Here is a 17215-nt window from a genome sequence, read left to right as displayed (position 1 = left end):
AAACTTTTCAGATTTCACCAGATCTTGGCAGGCCAGGGATGCCTCTCGCTCACAACTGACAGGTTTCAAAGTTTGTCCAGGAACTTGGAGCTTTTAGCTGTCCAGTTGGTAGCATGTATCATTACTGTAAAAATGTAGTTATACTAAGTGCTTGATAATTATCAAGAGAGGCTCTTATACATCCATATTGTTGAATTCTACTTTTTAAAGCACAGTGCTTTTCAAACTTCTGGAAATTATTTGATTAAATTCTCTGATAACTTGTGTTAAGTTGATAGGAGGCAATAGTTAGGGACAGAGCTCAGTTATTGACAGAAATTACTCCCCTTACCCTGTTTACTTCTTTTGTGCCAGTAATGGGGCTTGAACCCAAGGTGTGGGTGTTGTTTCTGAGCATTTGTGCCAAGGCTAGTGTTCTGCCACTTGAGCCACAGCTCCACTTCTGGCTTTGTTTGTTTGCTTTCTTGGTTTTCATGCTTAATTGTAGATGAGAATCTCGTGGACTTCCCTACCCAGGCTGGCTTGGAACAAACCATGATCCTCATATCTGAGCCTCCTGAGTGACTAGGATTCCAGGCATGAGCCACCAGTCTCTAGCTAGAAATTAAACTTTTGCTTTTAAGCTGGTGTTGGAGGTGTGAGCCATTCTTACAACTCTGCAATGTTTATGCAAAGGAAGAATGACTCAGACTGGATACCATTGTTGTGCTAAGAGAAATAATTCCTTTCCTACTTTTGTTTTTTCAGTTCCTCTACTTTCACTTTTTCCCTCTATGTAGTTCTCCTTTCAAATGGAAAAAATGCTACTTTATCAAAAAGCATTTCTTCTAATAATGTTTAACACAGTATAACTAGTCTGGAGGTGTGTGGGTCAAGTGATAGGGGGCCTTGCAACTATGAGACCCTGAGTTTAATCCTCAGTAACACACACACACACACACACACACACACACACACACATCCACACGTGAATATATAGATGTAGATATCATATATAAACACATATGTATATAATATATGTATATGTGTATATATGTGTGTGCACATGCACATATGCATACACAAACACATACATGCTTTAATGCCTCTGTAGCATGGAAACTCATTGACACTTAGGAATTATTCTTTGTTTTAAAGATGAATCTATTCTCTAATAGCACTGGATTCATAGTTGCCAATGATGAAGCGCTTAAATAAGAGCTTGATGAAAATTTTGCATTTCCAGCATGCTGGTGAATAAACATTCAATGAAAGGTGAAATGGAAAGCCCCAGTTTTCAGAAGAAGGTTTCTCTTGCAGGGATCTAAATGTTTGCTTTAAAAGCACTTAAGAGGTTCCTGCAGAATCTCTAGCTCTCACTTTTGAACAAATACGGTTTGCTCCTCCTCTTGGAAGGTTATTGTTAACCTAAGAGTTTAAATAAAATGATTTGGAACAAGTCAGCGCAGGCTGCACGTCTCTGTTGTTTTTGTGGTGGCAAGTGGGTGGAATGCACATCCTATCCAGTTTTTTTTTTCATTCTTTTTTCTAACACAAAGAATCCTAAGTACTCTGAGTGTAAGAATCAAGGTAGTCACACACCTCCTCTTCCTAGAACATTTTTTCTCCTCCCCATATCTCCCCAACCTCCTTTCCTCCTATGAAGGCTTTTGAGTGTTTGCCACTAAAAATAGAAGGCTAGTCTGACTGTTCTTTTACAAAGATCTCATAATTCAATGAATGTGAAGTATGAAAAATAATTAGACTGTACCTTATGAATAACACATTCATCTTAGGGGCCAGTGGAAGGATATATATAATACAGAATATTCAAAATATTTAGTGCTTGGTCTCATATTCTCATTACATTACCTAGTAAGTCTTATATTCACATTACATTACCTAGTAAGTGTGAAGGCAGGTATTCCTATTTTATTTTTAAAAATTTATTCATTGTCAGAGCGATGTACATAGGGGTTACAATTTCATACATAAAGCTGTGAGTACATTTCTTATCCAACTTGTTACCTCTTCCCTCATTTTTCTCCCCTCTTCCTCCTCCCCATTTCTCTCCCCTTCATGAGTTTTTACAGTTGATTTATAGCGTGTAGTTTCATAAGTATTGCTGTTGCATTTGGTTCATCGTTTATCTTTTGTCTCTCCATTTTGATGTTCCCCTTCCCTTCTGTAGTTCCAATAAATGTATAAAGAAAAAGACTTTATGTTTTTCCTCACTGGGAATAATTAGTCCACATCTAGGATAATCTTAACAGAAGATCACAATAGCTCAGTAGCTAGTACGTAAGAACATATAAGATGATGCTAAGTGAAATGAACTTCAAGTTATCAAAAGAAGTGATTTATCATTGTTGTACCATGTGAAACTATGACATTTTCTTTTGTCTTTCTCCCCCAGAGTTTTACCCCTGATGTCACTGTTACTGATCTTGGTACCCTGGGTATAGTATTTTTTAATTTTAATTTTTATTGTCAAGGTGAAGTAATGAGGGGTTACAGTTACATATATGTTAGGTAGTGAGCATATTTCTTGTCCAACTTGTTACCCCCTCCTTTGTCTTTCTCTCACCTTTCCTCTTCCCCAATTCCCTCACCCCAAATTGTACAGTTAGTTTACATCGTATTGTCTTGTAAATATTGCTGCTGCATTGCTTTGCCTTTTACCCCTTGTCTCACTATTTTAATGTTCCTCTTTCCTTCCCTAGTTCAGACAGACATAAATAAAATACCCAGGGTATCAGAAGCAAATACAATGACAGCAGGGGCTAAATCATAGGGAAGATGAACAGAAGAAAAAAGAAGTAATTATACAGGATGTTGAAAATAACAACACCAATGATCAAGGACTTGTTTTCATATTTTGGAGATCATTTCTCTTAGCATAATCTTCTGTGATCATATATACATAGCTATTGAGCCATTGCAGTCATCTGCTAGATTATCCTATACATATATGAATTATTATCAGTAAGGGAGACCATAGAGTTTATGTTTCTTTTGGTCTGGCTCACTTCACTTAGTATGATTTTTCCTAAGTATTTCCATTTTCTTATGAATGGGGCAACATCAGTCTTCCTGATAGATGCATAGAATTCTATTTTGTATATATAACACAATTTCTACCGAAGTGTATCTGGGTTGGTTCCATATTTTAGCTATGGTAAATAATGCTTGAAAACAGTATTTCTAAGAAAAAGTCTTCATGTAATATATGAAGAGTTTCACACTGGGAAAGTAACTGCATAAAACTGACTATAAAGAAACATGAGACGAGAACTCAATTGGTCTCAACCTCACAGTGTCACCAAAAAGCAGAAAATCCTTTCAAAATACATCAGAAATTAAAACATTCCATTTCCGCTTAAAATAAAATACTCTGGTAAAAGGGTATTTAGTCTCCAAGGATCAACAGAAATCAAGTTAATGTTCTTAACTAGAAAATGCAACCTTATCTTTTCTTATGAAACAATTTTTCCAATCCAGACTTCTATATTTTTCTTTTTCCTTTTCTCTTTCAGACATCCATTACCTCTGGATCTATTCATTTACCAGTTAATGAATATACTCTGCTGCTTCTCCTACACCTTAAACCCAACACAGGTAGGTTGCTGAATATAGTGGGTAAGGGGCTCTATGCCACCTGGTACCCATGGGACTGAGCTACTTATCTGCTTCCTGAGGCTCTCTGTTTGTCAGCAAAATGAAGAATGAATAGAACCTATGCCACAGATTTGCTCTGCGACTCTGTGAGTATAACAGAATAGTGTCAAGGTACTTATTATTGCTCAAATGACCTCATTAAGTTTTCGAAACCTAGCCATTTTCATGGTTTTCTTGTGTGAACTGCACCAAGAAGAGGCTGCTTAGTGGTGCAGGCCCTAAGGATCAGTCTAATTACTTTCTTCCCCCCCCCCCCCCCCACTTTGTTGTCAAAGTAAAGTACAGAGGGGTTACAGTTTCATAAGTAAGGCAGTGAGTACATTTCTTGTTCTACTTGTTACCTCTGCCCTCATTTTTCCCCTGCTTCCCTCTCCCCTTTCCCTCTCCTCCCCATGAGTTGTACAGTTGGTTTACACCAAATGTTTTTGTAAGTACTGCTTTTGGAATCGCTTGTCTTTTTATCCTTTGTGTCTCAATTTTAGTATTCCCTTTCCCTTCCCTAGTTCTAATTCACATATATACAGTATCCTGGTACTCAGATGAGATAGTGATAGGTGGGGTACAACCACAGGAAGGGAATACAAGAGAAGCAACAACAACAACAACAACAACAACAACAACAAAGCTACGGTTTCACATGGCATGTTGAAAATATTTACAACAATGATATAACACTTGTTTCCACAACGTGGAGTTCATTTCACTTAGCATCATCTTATGTGTTCATAAGGGCATAGCTATTGGGCTATTGTGATCTTCTGCTATGACTAGCCTAAACATGTACTAATTTTCCCTATGAGAGGAGCCCATGTTTCTTTGGGTCTGGCTCATTTCACTTAGTATAATTTTTTTTCAAGTTTTTCCATTTCCTTATGATTGGGGCAATGTCATTCTTTCTGATAGAGGCATAAAATTCCATTGTGTATATGTACCACATTTTCCTAATCCACTTGCCTACTGAAGGGCATTTGGGTTGGTTCCATATTTTAGCAATGACAAATTGTGCTGTGATGAACATCGCTGTGCTGGTGGCTTTAGAGTGGTATTGCTTGTAATCTTTTGAGTAGATGCCCAAAAATGGGGCTGCTGGGGCATAGGGGAGCTCAATGTTCAGTCTAATTTCTTATTCAATCAGTTAATTTGGCTTTCAGTAGTTATTGAAACAATCTGCTTGTCCATGTTTCATCTACTTCTTTACAGTTTATGGGGAAAATATAAAAATATTTATGAAAATCCTAATGATAATGATTCATCAGATTCACACCAGAGTCACCTTCTTTGCTTTGTTACAACTCTCCTCACAAGGACTTAGCGTTTGTCTTTTTTTTTTTTTTTGTAGATTTTATGACTCGGCTATATTTGTTCTCCTTGTTATTCTTTCTACTAGAATATTCTCTTATCTCCTCATAGTTAATTCTGCTTAATTCTTCAATATTCAGCTTAAGTATTATTTCCTTGGCCCCACAAGTAAGTCCAGTACATCAGTTTTATATTGAAATCAGCTTGTGTTTTTTTTCTTTTTCTTTTTCTGATGCTCTTAGTGTTTGAACTATGGTCATGTGCTTGCTGGGCAGGTGTTTTACCACTCAAGAAACACTCCCAGTACTCCTCATTTTCCTTTCCCCAGATTTAGCTGAGGCTGTGATATACCTACAGAGTCCTAGGTGTAACCACACACAGATCCATGCCACCACCCCAGGCTTGATTGCCTTAGCTGGCTTGAACCCTGATCTTCTTGATCTCTGTTTTCTGGGTAGCTTGGAGTATAGGTGAGAGCCAGTGTACCTGGCCAATTTGTACTCTTCTCCCTCCCTCCAATAGAAGTCATTTAAAATGTAATCAAATAATCAATTAGCTATCTTGTGTGCTACAGTGTGAGTGTCATGAAAAGTGTTGAATGCTTTGTATGTATTTGTCATTTATTAAGGATTTATTGAATGACTTTCAGCTTTTAGGACTTTAATAGTAGTTGAACAATACAAGAAATATTGTTAGTATTTAAAAACACTTACACCAGGGCAGAGGATGTAGCTTTGTGGTAGAGTTCTTGCCTCACATGCATGAAACTCTAAATAAAAGTCTTTAGTACTACAATAAAAACAACACCATACCTTTCAAAATGTTCATACACAGTTTGAAAAATAAAGACAGGCTTATAGTTGCAGGCTTCAAGATAATCTTAAATTTGAGACACTTGATAAGTGATTACCTTTGCCTTGCTTCTGAAGATTTACTAATATTTCAAATGCTATTGACCTTCTGTGCTTGGGGATTTGAAATATTAATTTAGTTTATATAGGATATAACTTGCTATTTTCCCCCTTGCCTAATTACCAACTGTGGTTGATCTATAAAAGTGAAAATTCTCAGTATTAATTTTTATTTTAGTCTGAGAAGAAGTTGAGACTGTTAGGTGTGAAGCCTTATTCTAGGTTTTGTGAGCCATATAGAAACATGAATCAAGGAGCCAAATCTGAATGCAGATTACAAACTAGGAAATGGGATAAGAGAAACATTCAATATCTAAATGCAGTAGATTTTTGGTGAGGTCGGGATTTGTTTTAAAGAACTGTCTCAATCCCACTCCTTGTACCATATCCAAATTGGAAAGTTTATAAAATGCACATGCCTCAAGATCTTTCACTTTCCATCTCTTGCTGCTCTTTATTGTTTTTTTTTTGGTTGTCACGTATTTTTTAAAAAAAATTTAAAATTTTTATTGTCAAACTGATGTACAGAGAGGGTACATTTTCATACATTAGACATTGGATACATTTCTTGTGCTGTTTAACCTCCTCCCTCATTCCACCCTCCCCTCCCCTTTCCCTTTCCCCCCATGAGTTGTTCAGTTGATTTACATTGAACAGTTTTGCAAGTATTGCTTTTGTAGTCGTTTATCTTTTTACCCTGTGTCTCTCGATTTTGGTATTCCCTTTCAGTTTCCTATTTCTTGCTGCTCTTTGAACTCACCTAGGTAGTTTTAAAAAATTGATACCTTGTTCTTACCTCAGACCAGCTAAATTAGAGATGCCAAGAAGGGCATGTTCTGTGTTCTGTGTGGTACTGAGCACTTATTTGGAGGACTCAATGTATTCTGATGGTTAGGGTTGAGGAGGCAAGTGCTATTGTAGAAGACACAGTGTCTTATTTCTTAAAATTTCTGGGAGAAGGGCTGAGAATAGTACTAAATGTTGGGAAGAGATATCTGGCCAGGCAGCTCTTCAGTACAAAGTACTTTTTGTAAGTATCTATATATTAAGTTGCACAAAATCTTACAGTGATTTTATATCATCAGTCTTTTAAAATATCAGGATGAATTTACCAAGTTATGAACCCAAAACTTGTGAGAAATGCAAAGTAAAATTAAGAAAATATGCTAAGAAAAATGTGACCGAATTAGCATTTTCTTGACTTGGGGCAAAATTTATTTTAAACTGTTGTGGGAACATATGCAATAGAAGTTAAGTGTGGGCTCAAAACATCTGTGCACAGGAAGTTACATAAAAATAAATTTAATTATTCCTCACTCATAAAATGCTAGAGAAAAAATAAAAGAGAGATTAGAGTTCATTCCCCATTTAAAGTTATACAGAAGTCAGTTTATTTGCTTAAGGGCACACTGTTGGAGAAGACTTGTTGGGGAAGATTTATTACATACTAACTAGACTTCTAAAGGCAAATAATGATATCAACCCAGAAGATACTGTTTCAAGATAACAGGTTTTATCTTTGTAGTGCATATTTCCATTATTCTTGGACAATATCCAAATCTATGTAATTACAGTGTTTTTCTCTGAAGAGTAAAAATTGTCAGTGTTTTGAACTTAGCCTATATAAATGTTTGATTATTTGTTAAGAATCACAACTGTAAAAAACTCAATGTTACTATAAAAATGATATTTTTAAAATAACATGCATAATCTCTAAATATTGTCTCATCTCCCTTACCCCCGCCCCCCACTTTATGGTTCTGGATAAGATGTGATTCATTAATACCCTGTGTATAACTGCATTTAGAAAACTATTGCTAACAGTGGTTTATGGAAAAGTTTACAAAGTAATGGAACTTTGTTATCAATACCTGACAGAATATTTAGTGGGAACTATGAAAATATCCTTTCCAAAAGATACCAGAAAAACGATCACTTGCAGATTAAAAACGTTTCCATCAAAACATGAGCAGACTATGTTTTAAATAGGTTCAGAGTTAAGTGTAAGACCAAATATCAAGTGATATTATTAAAAATGAAAGAGAGTTACTCCCAAACCCACAAGGATAAATTGATTCAAATCATAACCACTGTACCATATTGACTAGAACATGCATTGACTCCAAAGGACAATGAGTGCTTCATTCAGATGTTAGACTCAGCTATTACCACTCAGTGGATGTTTGTGGCCTTAGTTATGCAGGGGATGATGGAGGAAGATGCTTAAGTACCAGGAACTACTTCATGCTGATAGAGCAGCATTTTAGTCCTCACAAATCCATCTAGGGTCCCATAGTACTAGACTGGTATTCTGGTTCAGGTTTAATTTTCAGTGGATTTGACAATACCTCTGTCTGTCTGTCTGTCTGTCTCTCTCTCTCTCTCTGTGTGTGTTTTAAATCTTCTCAGAGGATAAGTGTCATCTTTATTTCCAATTTTTCTTCTTTCCTCAACATACATATATATATATAAACACACATATATAATTTTTTTTTACTAACTTCTTCTTTGGCCTTGTCTGTTTATCTTTCCTAAACTGACACATATTTTTAGTTTTCTAGGCAGGTGGCACATGTTTTACAGAAATTGGAGACATTTACAACTATTTTGTGAAACACACAAACACACATACTTCATGCTTCACTAGTACTCATTGTGTGTAGTCCTTTTGATTAAGTTACTTCTTGTTTAAAAAACTTCTTGACTATGTTTAAGTAATGGCTACTGTACAGAAAGCAGTGAGGAACTGAGCATAAACTCTTATTTATCAATTCAGCAACAAAACCTATGGCAACACGTATTATCACTATATGTGGGAATGTGTTTTTGAAGCATTTTTTACTTCTGATAGTTTATTAAATAATCATGTTGAAGCACCCACTTTACAAGTTTACCACAAATGTGTTACTCTGAATTGGTTATAACTTTTTTTTAGCATTAAATTGGGTAGATGGGTTATGCTCTGCTTGATTTTGTCAGGTGACTGGTCACCTGGTGCCTTGGTTATGAGCAGATATGTTTAGAATGACTGTATTAGGTTTCTATTGTTGTCCTAACAAATTATCCAAAACTTAGTGACATGTTATTCACATGTTCAAAAGAAACATTTTGCAAATTGCTAATGTCAGGAACTTGGCAAATGGACTTTGGTTTTAAATTTAGCCATTTAGTTTTCTGTGAGGTGGTTGTAGAACACTTGCTTTTTGGACTGTTGAGTTTCTTATTTACCAAATACATAATTGGGGTATTATAGTAAATCTGGTTATATATTCTGTGATAATTCTGAATAATTCTTTTTGAGGTGACAAGTGAGAATATACATACCAACTTTCTAATAGAAGTATTTTTTAATATTGTGAATAACATGCTGCAAATTTTATCCAATTGATGATAAGAAATTTGAGCTCTTGGGTAAAATGGTATTTGATTGGTTTTCCTCTTCTTAAATTACTTTTTCTTTCTTTGTATTCCATAGCAATCTATGTGGGAGATATTTTCAAAATGTGTGAAATGCCTCTGTCTTGAACTTTTAACCTGTGTTTTTTGCATCTGCTGGTGACTCTTGTTTGAATAGATCATTATTACACTGATGGTTGCACAAAAGAGCTTTTTGTGATTCCAACATTCTTTCCACATATACTGCTGTCATTCTGCTATGAAGAAATTTCCCATTACCCTTTTCCCTTTTTTAGTATCACTTCATATATATGGATTCTTTTTCTTTCTTTTCTTTTTTTTAAGATAATATATTGTTACTATTATTCTTTATGGTGCTCAAGTTAGATCAGAACTGGCTATTGGCTATTAGCTTTTAAGTATGTTAGAAAATTGAGAGGCACCCAAAGGCTGACAGAGAGAAGTAAAAAAGATACAAGAATTTATGTATAATTTTACATTAGCGAATGCTATCCCAGGAAAGTTGGTATGAGTGAAAAGAATGTCATAGGAAGGAAAACAAAATGAGTGTTATATTCTGAGCTGGCCTCCATATTTCCTGAAATAAAATACATCTGATTATTAATCCTGAAGTGCTTCTGTCTAATAGGCCATATTGAACATGTAAGGGTGGGAGTTATTTGTTTCATATTGGGAAGAAAATTTATTGGTGAGCTCTCACTCAAATGACTTGTCTAAAAGTTTGTACTGCCATGGACTACACTTATTCCTGTGTGCATCCTGAGCACATATGGCAGGGTTGTGCCCTCACTGAAGCCATGGACTAGGAAATGAAAGGTGATCCATTGTCATGATGTCAGTGCTGTTGGTTAAGTCTTATCAGAGTCCATACAGAATTGTTTATCAAGTAAAGGTCAGGGGACCAGTTGGAGAAGAATCCCAGGATTGAGAGAATCTGGAATGACATGGAAAAGGTATCTGACATAATAATTTTACCTCTGAAGTTTAGTTATATTTTAATTACGACATGTATAAAATATAGGCACTAATAATTATCTGTGGATCATTTAAAAATATAAATTAGAATATATTGTATTCCCTAAAACAGGTCTTTTTTCTGATTCTGTTTTCTTTTTACATTAATAAATTTAAATTCATTCAGTTATGTTAGGTTTGAGAGCTTGGAATAGTCTTTGACTCATTTTTACTATGTAGTCACAATTAGATGCCTTGTCGTTGAGAGCTACTCTTCACAATGGCTATTGCATACTTTGCCTCACTTCCTTCCAATGCCATCACTTTAACTCAGGCTTTGAGAACATTTTGCCTGAAGTAGTCACCTGATGTTTCTCCTATCTCCCTCCTTTCCTTTCTCTTTCCAGAATAATCATCCTAAGACCTCTGATTACATATTTTATTCCTTTAAAATATAAATAGCTTCCAAGAGTCTACTAAATTAAATTCAGTCTTCTTTCTTAAGAACCTGAAAGTAAGCTACAGCTTAATTAAACCTGCCTTTTCTCACTGGTTCTCTTTTACTAATATCTTTGTACTTAGTTGCAGCTATGTTGACTTTCATAGATATTCTTGGACATACACTGTTCTTTCTTAAGGTTATTCCAGTCTCATATTCTTGCTCTGTCTTAAATGTTCTCACTGCTATTGCTCCTATTTATTTAAAAGTATTCTATTTTCATCAGGCACCAGTGGTTCACACCTGTAATCCTAGCTACTCTGCTAAGACCAAGAAGTTCAGGTTCAAAGCTATCCTCGAGGTTCCATCTCCAAAAATAGCCAACAAAGTGCCATGGTACAAGTGGTAGACTGTCAGCAGGGGGCACCCAAACTGAGCCAGTTTTGAGGCCTCTGAGTTCAAGATTCCATATTGGCTGTATATAATCTCCCTTCCTTCAAAACACATCTTTGAAAATATCATCTTTTTCAGGAAGTCTGGGCAGCACTGTCAAGTCTGTTGCTTTCATCAATTCCAGTAGCTGCATCTTGTGCCTGGGTCTTTTGTACCTATTATGGGGACTTTTTTTTTTTAAACCTTCCATTATAGAGGAAGTGGGATCATACCTCTTCTCCATTACCAGTGTCACAGGACCCCACCAAGATGCTGTCTAGCTTAGAAGGCTGTTTGAAACTGAGAAAGAGTAAGTTTGGCAAGATACTGGGTTTCAGAAGGAAAGATGATTCGTATTTCTTCATTGAATATCCTTCATCCTACATATCTACAGAAAAGTCTCTGACACGCTATCAGCTATAATGCATGATTGACAGATGCTGACCAATTTTGCAAAGAAAACTCACAGCATTTACTAATAGAAACAATCTGTTGAAAAGGGAACAGAAAGGATATAATACCTATTTATTCCTGAGAGATAAGGAAGGTGAAGGAGCATCAAACCTCATATGCCCAAAGAATTTAATTAGGAACTACAAACTCAATACATTTACAAAGTACAGTATATAGTAGCTCATGCAGTTGATCACTACCCCAGTCATTTGACATAATTATCCTTTGGAGCAGTAATGTATTTTAATTGACATATTTCAAATACTCAGATATTATTTGTTTTAGTTTGGTGGAGTTATTATTTTTTTTACTAATAACAGAATTAGGGAAAAATGTCTCTCCCTGCAAATAAGCTAACATTTTGTACTAGTGAGAACATATTATTTTGGTGTGGAAAGGATGAAGGCTAAAAATAGCAACTTGGAAAATTTATTTTTATCAGGCCAATCTGACTAAGAAAGAAAGATCCTAAAATTCTCATCTTAAATGTTTAAGCTTAGATCTATTATTTTCTTTGTCATATTAAGCAAAGGAACAAGATTGTCCTTTGCTATTGATATTGAATATTTTGTGAAGTCTCCAAAGTAGAACTTTATCTATTGAGAAAAGTCCTGCTTCTGAGGTAGGAAGCTGGCTAATTTTGCCCATTTCCTTAGAATCACAATTTTCTATCTGATGGGGATTTGAGGAGAATTATTATTTATACTGGAGAAAAGACAGTGGGAAGAAGAGGAAAAGCATGAGGGGACCTTTATACTCAGCTGATAGCCACAGAATCCAAGATTTTAAGAATTAGGATTGTAGGACATTTGGGGTGGATTTTCTTGAGGTGAGCAAAATATGATTGAGTTCTGTAAATACAAGACTACATCTTATCACTTGAATCTGTTTTTTATTTATTAATTTACTTTTATTACAGTGGTGATATACAGAGGGGTTATAATCATATGAGTCAGATGAGTACATTTCCTTTCATGCAGTATCATCTATTCCCTCATTCTCTCCCAGCCCCTCCCTCTTGCCTCCACCCACGAGTTATATAGTTCACTTTCATCATCCAGGGAGCTCCACTGATGCACTTTTATATCTTTTTTCCCTCAAGTACGGTATTCTCCCTCCAACCCTTTTAAAGATGTACCCTGGAATACACCGTACACAAGGTAAAGAAGACAGAATCATCAAAAACTAAAAACTAAAAAAAAAGAGGGGGCGGGGAATTTCATTGTGTGTGAGTATCTAGAATCCTGTATTTGAATTTGTTTCTGTCATCATTCATTCTAGAATAAGTAACAGCTGGCTAATCAATTAGGCTTTAGTCTACTCTGAAGCTGACTACTAATATAAAAATCACAATGGCACAGTGCTTACTTTGCCTACTAACACAGTACCTGGCAATCACAAGCAAAGAAAAATGTTTAAAAAATGAATGAATGAATTAATGAATGCACTTTCCAAAATGGCAATTTCAAATAATACTACCCCTCTGCTTATCTTTTGCCTCTTTTGCCTTGCTATTTATTACAGGAAAGTTTCTGTAACCCAGTAGAGATAACTAATCTATCAGAGTTAGTGGTCCCTTCCAAGTATGTGGTTATTCTATGCTGTATTGTATTGATTCATGCACATGGACACACCTAAACAGAAAGCTTCATAGAAGTGAAAAATGTCTTATTTGTCTCTGCAATTTCAACCCTATTACTACATTTTTAAAATCCATTGTAAATTTATAATTGTATATAGAATATTCCCAACAGACCTATACATTAAATAAAGGCTTGGTTCTCAGCATGGCACCAGTAGGAAGTGGTAGAACTTTTAAAAGACAAGTGTTCTAGAAGGAAGTTAGGTCATTGGGGTCACACTCTTGAAGGGGGTACTGGATATCTTGAACTTTCATCTTTTCTTGTATCCCAGCCACTGTGAGGTGACCAATTTTGTTCCAACATGTACACCCTTCTGTGATATTCTGTCTCGCTACAGATCTGAAGGCAACAGAGCCATGTGTCTATGAGCAGAAACTAGTATCCCAAAATAAATCTATACTTTCATAAATTGATTGTCTCAGGTATTTGTATACAGTAATGGAAAGCTGACTAATAAAATAATCATTGATACCTGCATATAACATGCTATTTCATATAAAGATCATATTTACTCTATTCACATCAACAAATACGTATTAGGTGGTATCATGTATCTAAAACACCCTACAATCTAGATTTTGTGTCTTTTAATGTTTCCTTTTATCATCAGGTTGGTTTTTGCTTGTTTATTTTTAAACAGTGTTCTTCTTTAGAAAAACAATATTTTTTGGACATTGTTAAATGAAATTTGAACTTTTGCTTCATCTGTTTTGCTGGAGGAGCAGAATTTGAAAATGCTAGTGTGTTTGACCTTGCACCTTTAGATTAATGATCTCAGCACCATATTTGCCTAAATATATGATGTCATATCTATAGCAATGCATTTCTAATTTTTTCTTTTTAACAACTTTTTCAGGTACTGCAAAAGGAAAAAAGAATGTATTATATCAAAGTAACTGTAAGATTTAGTGGAACAGTATTTTCCATTTATTTGGTGCTTCTATGTCAGGAAGTACACTGACTCCTAGAATGACTTGGTTTAGTCTTCACTATAGTCTTGTGAATGAGACCATAAAGGACACTAAAATTAAATTATTTCCCCCAAGTTTGACACAGTTTTTGATTCAGTAGCAGCATATGGAGAATTTGAACCTGATTCTTTCTAATTCTTGACTACAAATATTACCAGGCCAAATATTACCAGGCCAAATATTACCAGGACACTCTGAGATCTTACACTTAAATAATGTATAAATTCTTTGCAATGTATGTGGACACACAGATACAGACACACACATACACACACAGTCTTAAGGATTCTCTCTTGTATGAAGCTCTCTCCCCAGTTCAAGTTATATTTTTTGAACAATGTAAGGTTTTATTCTATAGCAATGTCTTTCCTATGAACATAAAAATGTGAAAAGTCTCAGATTTTCATGAAGTCTATGTATACACTTGTGTCCTTAAGTAGTGCAGGATCAAAGAATTATTTGAGGGTAATAAAAGAAGGGGTTTACGTTTCATTGTCTATTTCTACGATAGACACTGTGGGTCTTGTCTTCAGAACCCAGACCTCATTCTCTCAGAGACCTAAACTGCTTGCTGACTGCTGTGGATTCACAACTGATTCCTTCCCCAGGAAATTCTTTTGGCCACATATCTCATTCTTGGAGGCAGTGTATTTCCTGTGACTAGTGGATCAAGGTGGACTTGGGAGGGCTGGAGGGAATTTAAAGACCCAGCTCCTTGCTTCAATTTAGTTCAAATGTGAGGGGACATTTCTGCTTCAGAGAATCCTCTGAGTAGGCTGAGGTGGGTGTTGTTCAACTTCTCCCTCTGTCCTGTCCTGCTTTCACCATTCAATGTTGCTCCTGGGAACACTTCCAAGTGAAGCACCTGTATGCAAATACCTGGCTCAGGAAGAACTCATGACTCTAAAGCCACCTCAAGTAAACCATCCAAATAAAAAGAGTATTTTTCAAGTGTATGTAGTATTATGATTTCTGGACCTACCTCAATATCACACTGTTTTACCTTAAAGCTCTTTCTTCTGGTATTCTGGTAAAAGAACTCTTGATTCTAACTCACTGTCAAGTATAAACATTAAATATCTCCAATAGCCTCATTATCCTTACCAATCATTTTTGTAGAGGGCTGTAATTCTTCCCTAGAGGGGAAGTAATCTATAAAATGCAAAGTGGATTCAAACAATTTAGGCAAAAACAAACAGATGAACCAACCAAAACCCCAAACCAAAACCAGAGCAGCAGCTTGGATGATCTTAATTGATTTTTCTAAATTGCCCAAGTAAATAGAATAATCAACACAAAACTCTCTGTGTCTTGTAGATGATCTAAAATTGCAAAACAAATGTCAGGCTAATGGAATTTAGATGAAATTATGAAGATGACAGCATAATACAAATGAATAACAGGAGGTTCTCAGGGGGTTTTATGTGATGCAAGTGGCCAATCCTTTTATCCTTTAGTTATGTTAGTCAGGAAGCATTTGTAGTAACTTCCAGTAACTGGAGATGAGCCTAGAATGTAAGAAATGCACAGAGGGAATAGAATGACACTTAACTTACAATTTGTACTTAGCTTCAGAACATGATTTTGTAAACCCAAGATAGAAATGAATACAAAGTTATTATAAGGCTAATATAAATAATTATAGCCCCAAATCCATTTGAGGATCAAACTATCAAACTGTTAGAATCTTTTGAGGTTATTTGAGAAAATAGCAATAACAAAGACACAATTGACAAATCCATTCTTTGAATTATACAGGTAACTGAAAAAATTTAGATTGTATTTAGACTGATATATACATCTACTTTCTCAACTGAGTTCTAAGATAACTTATGTTCCAGTGTAATCGGCAAAAGATTAAGAAACAGTGCTGTTAGTTTGACACTAATATTCTAATGTTCTCATTGCATGATTATGATTATGTATCAAGATAATGAATACAAGATAAAAATAATCGTGCTTTCTCATTTCACTGTGCAGTGACAAAATGAAAGGAAGGTACATCCAAGGAAAAAAATTTGTGTGAGATACAATACAAGGTACATTGCTTTACTAATTATCATCATTGTTATTGAATGGAAGAAAACTCTGGTAGCTGATTAAGATGTGACTGACAGCCGAGAAAAAATCCAGATGTAGATTCAGAGGACAATTTCCTTTATACTCTTTGCTGACTGTGTTTATAAAAGTAAATGTCAAGGTAAGCTTGGCAGGAAACAAAAGAGATGAGTCACATTTCTCTAGTCTCATTCCCAAGATGCTATCTTTTACCTTTCTGAGTATGCACAAGTCTGACATGGGGTTTCAACTCCTTTATGGGGAACAGTATGCAAACACTTAAATAAAAGCAGGGCAATCATTTTTCATATATACTTTGTTTTCATTTCTATGCCTTAGAAAGACCAAGTGTCTAAATGTAGCAATCTTTGTAATTGCTCTGCAACTCGAGTCCTTGCTTGCACTCTGAACTTTATAAAGCAATTAGCTTTAAAAGTGCATTTGGAAGAGAGTGTAAGCTTTGAATTGGGAATTCCTTTTCTCTATGTCTTGCTTTCACATCAAACAAAACCAAATTCATTTAGAGTATAGAAAGATGTGAATAATACTTGTCAGTATATGGCCTTTCTATATGTTTTTTGTTTCTGGGACTGCATCTAAGTAACCAACTATTATTTTATAGCCTGCCAAGCTAATGGGTGTTAACCAAATTAAATTATGTCAATCATTGAAAATGTAGACTCAGTTGCCCATTTATTGATTGGTGTTTTTTTCTCTTTGGTTGTTTGATATTTTTTTAGTGCTTTATATATTTTGATTATATCAGATGAATACCAGGCAAAGATTCTTCCATTTTTGTAGTGTATCTTAATACTGTTGAATGGTTCTATTGTGAAACAGAGAATTTCAATAAAGTCCCATGCAATTCTACCTTTAAAATTATTGCTCTTGTTTTCTAAGTTACTGAAATTCTATTCAGAAAATTTGTGCTTAATCTTAGATATTGAAACATTTATGTTATGTTTTCCTGTAATAGTGTCA

The 17215-nt window shown here is 35.2% G+C and overlaps 1 long non-coding RNA gene across 1 annotated transcript; it reads right to left on the bottom strand.

The window, feature by feature from the left end:
* Positions 1–359: 359 nt before the first annotated feature.
* LOC125353927 lies at positions 360–16458 on the bottom strand. Its single transcript, XR_007211377.1, has 3 exons — positions 16448–16458; positions 8745–8747; positions 360–442 (listed from the first exon to the last, which is right to left on the bottom strand). It is a non-coding gene; the product is annotated as an uncharacterized LOC125353927 (long non-coding RNA).
* Positions 16459–17215: the final 757 nt, after the last annotated feature.

Source organism: Perognathus longimembris, chromosome 1 (genome assembly GCF_023159225.1).
Source record: "Perognathus longimembris pacificus isolate PPM17 chromosome 1, ASM2315922v1, whole genome shotgun sequence".
In the NCBI taxonomy this organism is placed as follows: Eukaryota; Metazoa; Chordata; class Mammalia; order Rodentia; family Heteromyidae; genus Perognathus; species Perognathus longimembris.
The sequence above is the reverse complement of the archived record's forward strand: the minus strand, read 5'-3'. Positions and strand labels throughout refer to the sequence as shown.